Below are 5,289 nucleotides of genomic sequence, written 5' to 3'. Positions count from 1 at the left end.
GGGGGGGGGTTAAAAAAAAAAAAAAGAAAAGCTTTTCATCCCCCTTTTTCAGCAGCTCCAGCACAGAGCCTCGCCTGTCCCCAGCCCGTTTTAATTCCCCTCTTGGGATGGCCGACAAGCTGCGTTGTGATGAGGGAGGAAACATCTGCTGGGCTTTCCATAAGCCGGTGCCGAGTGCAGGGAATGCCCCTTCCAGCCCTGCAGCCCCCAGGCAAGAAGCAGCAGCACGGGGCCACAGCCCCCTGGGTGCTGCAGCTCGGAGCCCAGAACATGGGATGCATCCAACGCATCCACAGTGCCCCGAGGAATGGAAAGGGGAGAAGCAACGCGGCCCAATCTCCCCATGCAACCGACAGCACAGGAGAGGAACTTCAGCAGCATCCCCAGCCTTGCTGCTGGAAAAACCCTGGAGGGGCCGACATTATTTTTTTAGCGTCGCTTCCCTTGCTCTTTGTTTTCTCTGCACGGTGGCTGTACAGTAGAGCGTGCCTGACCCCTGTGCTCCTGCTCCCAGTGTGCTGAATGCTCCTACAAGGTAACCTTCCCGCTGCCGTCTTCTTGGGTGACCCCGGAGTCCCATCTGCCCAAAGACTAACTCCTGCGGCATGTGGAAAATGCATCTGGCCTGGCTCCAGGATGCCTCCTGCAAGACCGGCCCATCTGCATCTTCTCTGCTTTATCCAAGTTTGCTCTGTGGCATATTTCCCCCCTTCTCTCTCTGTGCGAGCTCAAAAATTAACTCTTTCTGCCCAAGCACGGGAAGAAGTTTAGGCCAAATGAAGTTGGCACGAGAGCAAGTTCAGCCTGACTTCAGCCGCCACAAATCCACAGCAGCTCCAATGCCTTACACTGAATTATCCTCTGAATTTACGTGGCAGCGGGTAAGAAAATAACCCAGCGCTGCTGCTTTGGTGCAAGCTGCAGCAAGCCTTGATTCTTTGGGGAATCTTCTTGGCAATGAATTGGTGCTTGCAGGTCTGTGGAGCACGAGCAGAGAGGGATGCTCGGAGTGGGAGCACGCGGATTTCCTGCGCACACTTGGGTTGTACATTTGCCTCTGTTTGGGTGGTACATGTTCCAGCAGTGAGTCAAACACTTGCAGCCATGCAGGGAAACACTCCACCTCGAGCACACCTGAGGGCACGGGACCTCAGGGCGCAGGAAAGCTCTCGTTTGTGTTAATGGGGCCAGGATGAAGGAACCCAAATTGCCTCGGAATGGGGATCCAGCGCCCACGGGCGCCTTAGGGAAATCCCGACTTTCATTAACAAATTAAACCCGAGCTTCAGGCTAGAACACGTAATAACCTGAGAATTAACTTCAGCGCATTCAGAGGATTAACGCTGTGCCAAGAGTTGATAATTAAAAGAGTCCCGATAAAGGCTCTGCCAAAAATTAATTAATAAAGAGAAAAATAACAGCTCAACATCGAATCCGTAGCTTTGATACGGCAGCTCACGCAGCCCAACCAGTGCCTCTTCCACGGGCACTGCGGACTTCAGGAGCGTGCTGGGGTTACAAAATCAGAGCACCTCCATCCCACACCATAACCCTGGAGCTGCTCTTTGCCCTCAGCCCTGCTGCCCTTTGCTCACCACGCGTTGCTCCCTCCTCCTGCTTTATCTTTTGCAATCAGGAGGGAAAAAAAAAAAAAAAAAAAGCAGCCATTAGAAACACTAGTTAGGGACCTCGTCCAAAATCAATTTTAATTAAAAACACACCACTCTAATGTTGAACACGGTCGGTTTGAGCGCTGCTGCTGGCCAGACGCTCCGGCCACCATTTCTATGCAGGGAAGGGCTTTGCACCAGGAGCGAGTGCTGCTCTCCATGGATGCAAACCGTGGGGCTGGGACCCACCGCTGGGTACAGACAACCATAGGATCCCACTGCCCAGCAATGGGGTTTGGTTGCTTTGGGGGAGGGGGGATATGGGGCGAGAAGGTGCAGACGTGGGGGGGGAAATAAACTGAACAGAACGACGCGGTTTTATGAGCACCGCTGTGACCCAGAGTCAGTTGGTCACATGCAGCCGGTGCCCATTACCAAATCAATAAGCATTAAATCAACCTCATTTTCTACTATTTAAATTAACTATAACTGTTTTAATTGCAGATTCATAGCCTGCAAACTGCTTATTACGCTTTACATTATAGCTGAGATTTGCTTGCACGTTACAGACCATTGAGAGCACTCCGCAAAGCCGTAGCCTCCCCCCACCCCCTCACGTTCCCCCATTAAAGCAGAGGGAATAGAGAAGCAGAGGGAGGGATGGGAATGGGGTGGGGGAGCTCGGCACCGGGGGGTGCCCGGGGGGGGAGGCCGCATCAGGACTGGGTCCTAGGGGTCCAATGTGGCTCTGGGCTCTGGTAGTGCCCTTTTTTGAGGTCTTTCTTGTGTTTCTCCCTGATTTCCACACTGCCCTCCAGCAAAGCACAGACTCGCTCGGTTTAAGGAATAAACCCCATCCCACGGTTAAGGTGGGGGGAGCTCTGTCAGCGATCGCTGATAGTTTGCATCTTTTCTAGAGGAGGCACGCGCTCTTTTTGTTGGCACGGGACATCACTGCCGCATTTCGCCTCCGTCGCTTTTGCCTTCTTCCCGTGCGGCCCCTGAGACAAGAACTCGTCCGTAGGTAAACGGGGCTCGGCTCATTTTTTACGGATGTCAGTCTCTTGACATCAGTGTGAGACAGACTGGTCCCTGGGTCAGTGGCAGTGACCCCAGCAGCACTAAAACATGCGCAGAGTAAACACTCGAGGGTGGGCAGCGAGGGCTCTCCCTGCAGCGGGTCTGCTCCCATGCACCCGAACAGAGCGGGTCCCTCTGTCCCCATGTGGGAGTGGGAACACCCAGAGGGACTTTCTGCAGCTCTGGGAGCTCCGAGCTCAGTCTTGAACCCGGTGAGGCAGCAGAATGTGATGCGTGCCTTTCTTTCCCCTTCCAAGGGGAAACTTTGCCACCTGACTTCTCACCTGCTCGTTTCTATTTGTCAGCGATGCACCGAAGCGAGCAGATAACACATCCAAGTGCAGCACAATCACTACAGCAGCCCCCTGCATCTCTGTCCCCATCTCACACCAATCCCAGACCCTGCAGCTCTCTGGCTCAGGGCTGCACTCAGCCACCTGCTCCCTAACACAATTTTATCAGTAGTGCCAGATCTCTTTTCCCTTGCCTTGCCTTGCCTTGCCTTGCCTTGCCTTGCCTTGCCTTGCCTTGCCTTGCCTTGCCTTGCCTTGCCTTCCCTTCCCTTCCCTTCCCTTCCCTTCCCTTCCCTTCCCTTCCCTTCCCTTCCCTTCNCCTTGCCTTGCCTTGCCTTGCCTTGCCTTGCCTTGCCTTGCCTTGCCTTCCCTTCCCTTCCCTTCCCTTCCCTTCCCTTCCCTTCCCTTCCCATTTTTTGCCAGGCCAGAGCACCCAGGGAAAGATCAAACACTCAGTATTTGCATGCAGGCTGCCCTGCAAGGAGAGGGCTGTTTACAGGATCTTGCTCCAATCTCTTGGGTCTGAACAAGAAATTTAATTCTGGGCTCCCAGATTTTCTATCTGCACAGCTGGCTCCGTAACAGGAATTCTGCATGCATGCTGGGTATAAGCCGGGACTACTTTAACATCTAATTTCAGCACAGCAAGAATTAGCTCATCCATAAATGACAGCAGGCCTGCAGCTCCTCTGTCCTCTCAAATGCCCAAAGCACAGATTAGCGATAAAAATATCTGATTTTCTAGATGCTGTACTTGATAATAAGCTAGTGAATTCCCCTGGATGGATTCCTTAAACGCTCCCTTTTACTCCACAACCTGCACTCCCAGCAAATCCCGGCTTCCAAGGCTATGCCAGTGGGCACCCCCCGCTGTGCCTCCCCCAGACCCCAAGACTGGGCTCCATTGGGACGGCCAAGAGCAGCTAACCAACAGCAGGATCCTCACCCACGACTTTCTGCAGGCTCCGTTACTGCCCGAGCACTGTGGCCATCAGCATCCCTTCCCTCCAGCCCCCAGTGAGCGCCTGCTGCTGTCACCCCACTGCTGTCACCCCCATGCTCCACACTGCCGCACTGAGGCTCAGCTTCCCCAGAACCGGCGCAGAATTTGGCCAAGATTTGCCCTTGGCCTCCTTCCCCCGGGTTGAGGGACTCCCCTCTTCCTCTGGAGCAAAAGGAACAAGATGTTAAAAGGAAAGACCGAATAAGTAAATAATTAAAGTGAGGCTTGGAGGCCAAGGGGACACCAAAGCACGCTGATATTTCTACATAAGGAGCTCCTGTCCGACCCTCTGAGCTCTCAAGGTGAGGAGCACGGAGAAGACACCGCACGGTGCCTACAAACAGCCCTCCCCTCCCAGCACCCAGCTTTGCTCCATGCTTGTCCTCGGGCTCTGGTCCAACAGAGGGGCTCTAGCAGCCGGGCTGCCCCATGGCCTCCATGGGAGATTGTCCCAGCAAGGAGCCAGCACGGGTGCAAGGAGGGAATGCTCACCTCCCGTGCTCCCAGCCACAGCCACGGCGAGTGACGCACGGGACCCCAGAGGGACGAGAGAAAAATGAGGGGATGCTCAGGGCTCTAATAGGGAGGCAAAGGTCCCCGCCCAGGTAGGAGAAAATGTGCAATAAAATTGGCCGATTTGGCTTAACAGGTAATTACAGAGTTAATAAAACCAGGCTCCTTGACACGATAGGTCCTAACGACACAGCCCGTGTCATGGGCAGTAAGTGACTTTTTACTTTGCTGATCATTGATCCAGCAGACAGTAACGGCCCCGAATTGGATCGATGCAGCTGTCGCGCGCTGGCAGCGGGGCCGTGCTAGCAAACCGCGTGAAATTTCACATGAAGAAGTTTCCTGCTCTTGCACTGTGACCTGTTTGGAAATGAAACATCTGGCCATTTGCCTCTCCTGCTTTTAATACAGAGATTAATCCGTGCTATGAGCCGTTGGCCAGAAAGCTCCAAAAAAAAAAAAAGCAGCAGCGAGTCTTACTGCAAAGGGGGAGAGGTGGCTTTTTGTGTTGGTAAAGCTTGGTTTTCATAAAGTAAAGTTCTGGAGTTTAGGAAAAAATAAGGACGTAAGAAGCAAGTCAGTTTGAGCGCTACAACCCGGGACATTCTCTCCCTTGTCCGTCCAACTCCCAGCCAAAACTTTTTAGATTTCCATTCAGAAACAAAACCTGAACGTTTTGGCTAGAATGGATATCGTTCTGGTGATGGAAGGAATTTTTTATGGTGTTAGTTGCACAGTGACCCCCCATCCCCATCCCCATCCCCATCCCCATCCCCATCCCCAACCCCAT

At 53.3% G+C, this 5,289-nt stretch overlaps 1 protein-coding gene and 1 long non-coding RNA gene across 2 annotated transcripts in view; both read right to left on the bottom strand.

Annotated features, from left to right (window-relative positions):
* SKAP1 (src kinase associated phosphoprotein 1) overlaps positions 1–5,289 on the bottom strand; it is a 117,004-nt gene that overhangs the window by 49,717 nt on the left and 61,998 nt on the right. The gene's annotated exons all lie outside the window — the stretch shown is intronic.
* LOC110388496 lies at positions 4,679–5,276 on the bottom strand. Its single transcript, XR_002432896.1, has 2 exons — positions 4,980–5,276; positions 4,679–4,859 (listed from the first exon to the last, which is right to left on the bottom strand). It is a non-coding gene; the product is annotated as an uncharacterized LOC110388496 (long non-coding RNA).

The sequence above is a fragment of the Numida meleagris genome, chromosome 26 (assembly GCF_002078875.1).
Source record: "Numida meleagris isolate 19003 breed g44 Domestic line chromosome 26, NumMel1.0, whole genome shotgun sequence".
Classification (NCBI taxonomy): domain Eukaryota; kingdom Metazoa; phylum Chordata; class Aves; order Galliformes; family Numididae; genus Numida; species Numida meleagris.
Note: the sequence above shows the minus strand (reverse complement) of the source record. Positions and strands in the feature narration are given on the sequence as shown.